Raw genomic sequence first — 8,645 nt, 5'->3', positions numbered from 1 at the left:
AGAAAATACTATAGTAGATATATGATATCAAACTATAGGATATAAATATAATATAATTATATTTATTAACTAAATTAATTGATTAATTATTTGATAATTAACGAATTTATCCACGTTCAGATGTGGGAAGTGGGGGTGCGATGGTTATGGTAACTAGCGGATTAAAACAATGAAAATAGTTTTCATTTTATTCAATCGTGCATTCGTATTATCAAGTGCCCAAAAGAATCCGTGAAAGCGATCGCGAGAGCCTATACGATAAAAGCTCGTTCGTCTAAATGATCGTCTGCCTCATGCTTTCTCTAAATGATTGCATACATTTTTCCTAAACGATTGTTCAGTTTTTCCTACAGAATCGTGTAGCTTTACTATACGACAAACATTTTCGCTATACGATAGCAGAGTTTCATCTCCCATTTTCTTATCTCTACACGACGCCTTCTCCTCCGTCCTCTACCAAACTCATCAAAGCCCACTCTTTGGGTTTTTGACGTCGAGGATACCCGGGTTTCTCTTGTGGTGGTGTCGTGCCCGCTGCAGTGTTCGTTTACGTTCTGATCGTGTTTTTTTAGTCGACATACTCGTTGGGTGCCGGTAGATCGGTGGGAGATTTTTCGCTGCTTAAGGTTCAGACATTCGAAGAGAGTCTTCATCTGGTAAGAACCCGTTCCTTGTGTTTTATTGTATTCTGAGCATGCCAATAATGAGTTTTATATGCATAACTGTATATGTGGAATGTATGTCATTTGCGTTTTGGTCACTGTGAAATCGGAGCGATCTAAACCCATTCATGGAACTCTCGGTATGAGATCCTTCAATTAATATATCAATACTCTTTCAAATTTTTTGACGTTCATCAATTTGTTTTCTCCCTTTTGGCTTCTTAGTGCTTCGAATTACTGGAGTGTTTCTTCCTTCTTCAAGTATTTTAGGGCCTTCACGCTTAAATCTACTTTTATGTACCTACACACATTGCTCTTATTCTACTTGTTCCAAAGTCTCTGTGTTGTTAAGCATGATTCCTTGTGGGATATTTCTAAATTCATTTAAAATTTTTTCAAATTGAATGATCTCCAAATTCTAGAGACCCACTGCTTGACTTTGCATCATAACATCATTCTTGGCCATATATTCCTGTAAAAGTTCTTCTATGTTAATGTTATGTTTTGGACTGGCACTTCTAGAGTAATTTATTGCCCCATCTCTCTCTAGGCATATTGATAAGGATTCAACAAGCTTTGACTACCTTGTGGCCTTAAATACCATAGAGAATCAGGATTACAAGGACAAATTTGAAATAAATGTTTCCATTTACAATAAACACATGAAATAAGAAAAGCTATATTAGAGGGACAGTTTTCAAAAAAGTGATTCTCACCACAATAAACACAAAAATATTGGGGTTTTGATGAAATAGAGAACTAAGAATGCTATATCCCATAGTTGTATTCATTGATGGATTTTGTTCCCTCATTGTTGCAAAGACACTTACTTCCATCTTGTGAAACCCGAATTTCAATTTCCCTACTTAAGCAAGTAATTAAGGGATTTAGTTAAGTGTAAGTTCAATCCTATTTTGAAGAGAAGGAAAATTTCTGCTGAATAGATTTTTCTTGAGTAGCTTTGAGTTAAGCCTTAATTAGTGAAAAATTAGCTAAGTGTGAAGGTTAAAAGAAATTAATTATTGAAGCCAATGGCAACCATGCATTGAGCTTGTGAGGTTGGACGCATGTTGGCCGAAGCGTTGGCAAGAAGCATTGCCAAAAGTTGCTCATGTGTTGAGGCTGGGTGAGCGAGAGCAAGAGAGCGAGATCATGAACGCAAGGTGCTCGGGAGGCGATCGTGTAGCTACAGACAGAATAAACGATGTGAGATGATACGCTAGACGATAGAACTACACAATAAGTGATAACGAGCAGAAATACACGTGTATCTTACAGTGGCTACAGTTTATTAAATAATAAGGATTGCATTGATAAAATATATAAAAGTAAATTCCTAAAAGCATTAAATTCATAATATTGAAGTCGCATGTGTCCATACGCATGAAAATATGTTAACTTATGTATTTTTGTGCAGAATATGCGATTGACGTAAGGCGAAAAAATGCGATGAAAGAAATCAACGGTCGAACTGTTAGCATATACCGCAAGCATTACTTTTGGCAGTATCTGCGCTTACAGCTATCTACTAAAAAAGGATTTTCAACATAGAGGTCGTGCTTGCACATCTTGGTGGATGCATCTGGGTGAAAAGCCTTAAATGAAATTCACGAGGTGAGAGCTCAGAAAAGCTCGGATGATGGTAGAGTTCCCCGAATTAAGTTTGACCAAAGTCCGTTAACAAAAACTTACTTATATAGCAAGTACACTCAACAACTTTTCGTTGAACAAATAGTCGGCCGTTATCAGACAGAGAATTAATCCATCCCATCAGTGCTAATCATGAGAGAGAAGAACCTTTCACCCCGAAGCTTACCTATAAATACCGAAGGCAACGCGTGCAGTGAAGGGTTCGAGACAGTTTATAATTCTCCTTAGATAAGAAGTAAGCCTTGTTAATAGTTTTCCTTTTTTACTTAGAAGGCAGAGCGAGGAGAAGCGGAAAAGACGCCAGAAGATCGCTCTGGTTAACTCGAGAATGAACCCGAGTCGCTGGAAAAGCAGAGAGAGGGCTGACTCTCGCGAGAGCGAGACTATCTTTTGAACAGAATAGAGAAAAACAGTGTAAAAGCCTTGGGAAGCAAGAGATTGCTACCAGGCTCTTTATTCTCATTTCGCATTGTTATTTTGTATTTCAACTCTATATCTATAAAACGGAACTTGCCTATCTACATCTGTTCACTTTCTTAAAGGCAGGCATGAGTAGCTAAATTTATCGAATGGATTGAGAAGAACTAAGCTAACATGACCTAGGATCTTCATTGCATGCGATTATCTTGTCTTATGTTGCACCCAACATCCCTTTAGAGCTAGTCGAGAAAGAGTCTAAAGAAAGAACCTAAGACTTGAGAGAGCTAGGTTAGAATCTAGACTTGAGAGAGCGAGATTAGATCTGCATAAGCGAGAGATAGGGACTTATAGATAAACTCTGTTTGCCAACATGCATCGCATGCATCCTAGAGATAGGTTATGATATTATGTGGTTGCCTTGTATGTGTGAATGTCATTTGTCATCGCATAAACAAGAATAGCGGCTTATGTGTAGGTCCTATAGACTTTATCGCATATTTCGCATGCGTTTTAAGAACTAGAAGCTGTAGCATTTGCATTGAGAGATGACTTGCTATTGTATGTGTGTTGCATGATTGCATAAAATGAACGCATCCTAGGAAGTGTTAGCTGAACACCTTCTCAACCCGTTCCCTGCATATTCATCGCATCTTCGTATTATAAACTCTTTTCGTAACTCCGCCACATACATTTATTTTATACTGCAAACAACAATTCGAAAACAACTCTTTGATTTATTGGTTACCGCAAAGTCTTCTTAAAAATTATCACCGCATACCATATTCTTTATTCCTGATATCGACCCTAGACTTGCCAGAAAACTGAGTAGGATTTATACTTGGATTCTACTGAGAAAACTTGTTGCATAACGCATTCCCATCACCGTAATTCATTCCATTATTTCACTGCATAAAATAACACATCAAGTTTTTGGCGCTGTTGTCGGGGACTTCGGCAATTTAGTGTGCTAACAGTAATTTTTCTCATTTCTTTGCAGCTCTCAATCTTTGGCAAATTACGACCCGAAGATTGAGAGGACGTTCCGATGAAGACTGAGAGATAGCCGCCAACAATAACAACCAGATAAAGACGACATGGCGGAGCAGCCTGGAAATGGAGCACCAAACGAAAACAATGTCATGGCGAATCCAATCCTACTGGCAAACGATCGCAATAGGCCGCCAACTTGGAGAAGATATTGAAAAGTTGTAAGGAGATGAACCTCGTACTTAACTAGGAGAAATGTCATTTTATGGTGAAGGAGGGCATTGTGCTGGGGCATAAGGTATCTCGGGACGGGTTGGAGGTGGACAAGTCAAAGATTGAAGCAATTGAAAAACTCCCACCTCTAACAAGTGTAAAGGTTGTAAGAAGTTTGTTGGGACATGCCGGATTTTACAGACATTTTGTCAAGGACTTTTCAAAAATAGCATGACCGTTGAGTGCGTTCATGGAGGCTGATAGAAAATTTGACTTTGATGAAAATTGCCTAAACGCATTCTGGATTTTGAAGAACGCATTGATGACCACACCTGTGTTGATCACACCAGATTGAACACCTCCCTTTAAATTAATGTGCGATGCGAGTGGATATGCGATGGGAGCAGTACTGGCACAGAAGAGAAAAACAATATTACATCTCATCGCATATGCGAATAAAACTTTGAATCCTGCTCAAACTAACTATACCACCACAGAAAAAGAGCTACTTACGGTAATTTTTGCGTTGGAGAAATTTAAAGCATATTTGCTTGGAACAAAAGTACTCATCCACACTGACCACTCGGCGATAAAATATTTTTGATGACAAAGAAGGACACGAAGCCGAGGTTGATTAGATGGGTTCTCCTCCTCCAGGAATTCGATATAGAAATAATTGATCGCAAGGGGACGGAGAACCAAGTTGCGGATAATTTATCTAGATTGTAAAATCCAGAGGTTGACCGCAATCAGTCAGAGGTGAGTGCAGTGTTCCCAGACGAGCAGCTATTTCATATTGAAGAATTTCCATGGTACGCAGACGTGGTAAATTATCTGGTTTGCGAGCAATTTCTCGAAGATTATACTAACCACCAAAAGAGGCGGCTCAGGCATGAATGCAGATCATATTTTTGGGATGAGCCAAATCTGTATAAAAAGGGGGCAGACCAGATTCTACGACTATGTATACCGAATGCTGCTCAACAACGCATATTATCGCAATGTTATGATTCACCATATGGCGGGCACTTTGGAGGATAGCGCACCGCAGGTAAAGTATTACAAAGTGGATACTATTGGCGAACATTGTTTAAGGATGCAACTGATTACATGATGAAGTGTGATCGGTGCCAGCGCACGGGTAACATTTCATGGAAACATACGATGCCTACGAACACCATTTTGGAACTAGAGTTGTTTGACATCGGGGGCATTGATTCCATGGGACCATTCCCACCATCGAATGGTCAAAATTATATTTTGTTAGCCATCGACTACGTGTCCAAGTGGGTAGAAGCAGTGGCATGCACCGCAAGCATGCAGCGGTAGTCTCTAAATTCCTGAAGAAAAACATTTTCACTCGTTTTGGCACTCCACGTGCCATAATAAGTGATGAAGGCTCTCACTTTGTCAATCACACTGTCAAAGAATTGCTGCGCAAATATAATATCCTTCATAAAGTGGCTATGCATACCATCCACAAACGAATGGTCAGGCCGAAGTGTCCAACCAAGAGATCAAGCTGATACTAGAGAATGTGGTAAAGCCATCATGAAGGGATTGGGAAAAAAAGTTGGATGATGCATTGTGGGCATACTTGACCGCCTATAAGACACCCATAGGCATATCCTCGTATGCGTTGGTATTTGGTAAAGCATGTCATTTACCACTGGAGCTGGAGCATAAAGCGCTTTGGGCGGTGAAGAAGCTCTTAAAGACAACAGGAGAAGCGAGAAAACTTCAATTGGTCGAGTTGGAGGAATGGAGAATTAACGCATATGAGAATGCAAAGATCTACAAGGAGAGTGCAAAGCGCTGGCACGACAAACAAATATGCGGCCAGAACCTCCAAGTCGGGCAAAAGGTCTTACTATTTAACTCACGACTACAACTCTTCCCTGGGAATTAAAGTCACGTTGGTCCGGACTATTCATAGTCAGAAAGGTATTCTTGCATGGTGCGGTCGAGTTATCTAATGATGACGAAACCAACATATTCAAAGTTAATGGGCAATGAGTGAAAGTGTATCGCGGAGAAGGCTGGCATCACAAAGTCGACTCCATGGACCTGAGAAACTCTGAATGAGAAAGAAGTGGGTGGTCCCTATGCTATCAGGCGATTTAAATTCATCAGGGATGTAAGTTTTGTGAAGTATCCGTTGAAATCCTGAAATCTTAAACTTATCTCTACTCCTTAGTATTATCATTTCACTATCTTTTTGCTATAAAAAAAAAACGATCGTGCTGAACGATTGCGGTAAGCGATTTTGTTAACTCTGTTTTTTTAAATATAATTTGACCTTCTCAATGTTTTTCTTGCAACGATCGAGGTGAATGATTGTGGAGGTGCCACACGAAGATGCAACTACTTTATTCCATCACCTCAATCCACAGAAAGTCGATCACCACAAATCAGAATGCGTCAACAAATAATGCGGGCGACAACACAAATTTGGGGGTTTATCTTTCCTTGACTTTATTCCAAAATCTGCACTATCACATCGCATTTTAATTTTGAAAATTTCATCAACGCATCCTCTTTGGTTACCGCAATCATTTAACATTGATAAATTTAGTCAGTCACTGCATGATCACTCTTTGCCAATTATGATTTCAATGATGAAACACATGCTTCTATTTTTTTCGTATACATTAGAGTCAACTTAGTTTTAGGACAGTCACCCCATGAAATATTTCTAGAAGTTAGTGGTCTGCTAGTTTTCTTTCAAACTGACCATTTACCAAACTTCCTAAGAACATCGCATGATTTTTTTCAATCTTTTGGCAATGAGAACATTGCCGCATTTTAAATTCGAGGGTACGATATTTATTTTTACCTTGCTATTTTGAGCCTTATAAAAAATAAAAAATAAAAAAATAAAAAAATAATAATTTTTTTCATAATGTTGCGATCGGATCCTACTCGTAGTTGGAAGTCCGCATGACACACGTGGGGGCAAGCCAAAATGAAGGTAGGAATCGTGATCAACGCATAAATAAATGGCCGCAACTTTGCTGCCAAATAGGTATGAGTTTAGTCTGAGAAAGAATGCCTTGCTCGTAGTTGGATGTCCGCATGACACACGTGGGGGCAAGCCAAAACGAAGGCGAGGCACTTGGATCAGTGCAAGGTCAAAGAAAAAAAAAAAATAATGCTTAAAATACGCAAGGATAAAAATCATTTAACACCCGAGAAGTTTTTTTAAAAAAAAAAAATAAATCATGCGATGTCATTGAATCTATTAAAGTCTTTTTGAAGGTTAAACTTGCAGTCCCTAGATTTTAGAAATATTTTAAGAAGAGACCTGGATTAGAATTAAGGAAATTTTGGTGTATAGGATTGGAATGAGGAATCCTTGAGAAATCTAGGAAAAGAGATTACGGTCGACTTTCTAAAGGAAATCTTTAGCTTATGCTTGAGGACAAGCATTGTTTAAATTTGGGGGTGTGATAACGGGCAGAAATGCACATTATTACAGTGCTAAGTTAATAAACAATGAAGGTTTGCGTTGATAAAATATATAAAATTGCGTCTAAAAAGCATTAAGTTCATAATATTGCAGTCGCATGTGTCCATCGCATGAAACCAGTTAACTTATGTATTTTTGTGCAGAATATGCATTGACGCAAGGCGAAAAAATGCGATCACAAGAAATCAACGGTCGAACGTAGAATTACCGCAAGCCTTTGCGGTGATTTGTGCTCGCAACTATCTGCTCAAGAAGGATTGCTGCATAGAGTCATCACAACTTGGTGGGCGCATCTGGATGAAAATCTTAATAAATCATGATGGGACAGAAAGCTAATGACAGTCGATTCCAAATTAAATTGACAAGTTGCTAACGAACTACTGTAGCAAGTACACTCAACTTTTCGGTGACAAATATTTGGCGTATCGGACAGAGAATTAATGCCATCCCATCAGTGCAATCATAAGAGAGAAGAAGCCTTTCACCCCGAAGCTCTATAAATACCGAAGGCAACCTTTAGTGAAGGAGTTCGGACGGTTAGATAATTCTCCCTTAGATAGAAGTAGCCTTGTTCATAGTTTTCCTTTTTACTTAGAAGGCAGAGCGAGAGAAGGGAAGAGACGCCAGAAGATCACTTTGGTCAACTCGAGAGAGAACCCAGAGCATGCAAAAGTAGAGAGAGGGCTGATTCTCACGAGAGCGAGACTATCTTTTGAACAGAGTAGAGAAAAACAGTGTAAAAGCCTTGGGAAGCAAGAGATTGCTACCAGGCTCTTTATTCTCATTTCGCATTGTTATTTTGTATTTCAACTCTATATCTATAAAATGGAACTTGCTTATCTACTTCTGTTCACTCTCTTAAAACCACGCATGAGTAGCTAAATTTATCGAATGGGTTGAGAAGAACTAAGCTAACATGACCTAGGATCTTCATTGCATGTGATTATCTTGTCTTATGTTGCGCCCAACATCCCTTTAGAGCTACTCGAGAGAGAGTCTAAAGAAAGAACCTAAGACTTGAGAGAGCTAGGTTAGAATCTAGACTCGAGAGAGCGAGCTTAGATCTGCATAAGCGAGAGATAGGGACTTAGAGATAAGCTCTGTTTGCCAACATGCATCGCATGCACCCTAGAGATAGGTTATGATATTATGTGGTCGTCTTGTATGTGTGAATGTCATTTGTCATCGCATAAACAAGAATAGAGGCTTATGTGTAGGTTCTATAGACTTTATCGCATATATCG

The sequence above is a fragment of the Benincasa hispida genome, chromosome 4, assembly GCF_009727055.1.
Source record: "Benincasa hispida cultivar B227 chromosome 4, ASM972705v1, whole genome shotgun sequence".
Lineage (NCBI taxonomy): Eukaryota > Viridiplantae > Streptophyta > Magnoliopsida > Cucurbitales > Cucurbitaceae > Benincasa > Benincasa hispida.
The sequence above is the reverse complement of the archived record's forward strand: the minus strand, read 5'-3'. Positions refer to the sequence as shown.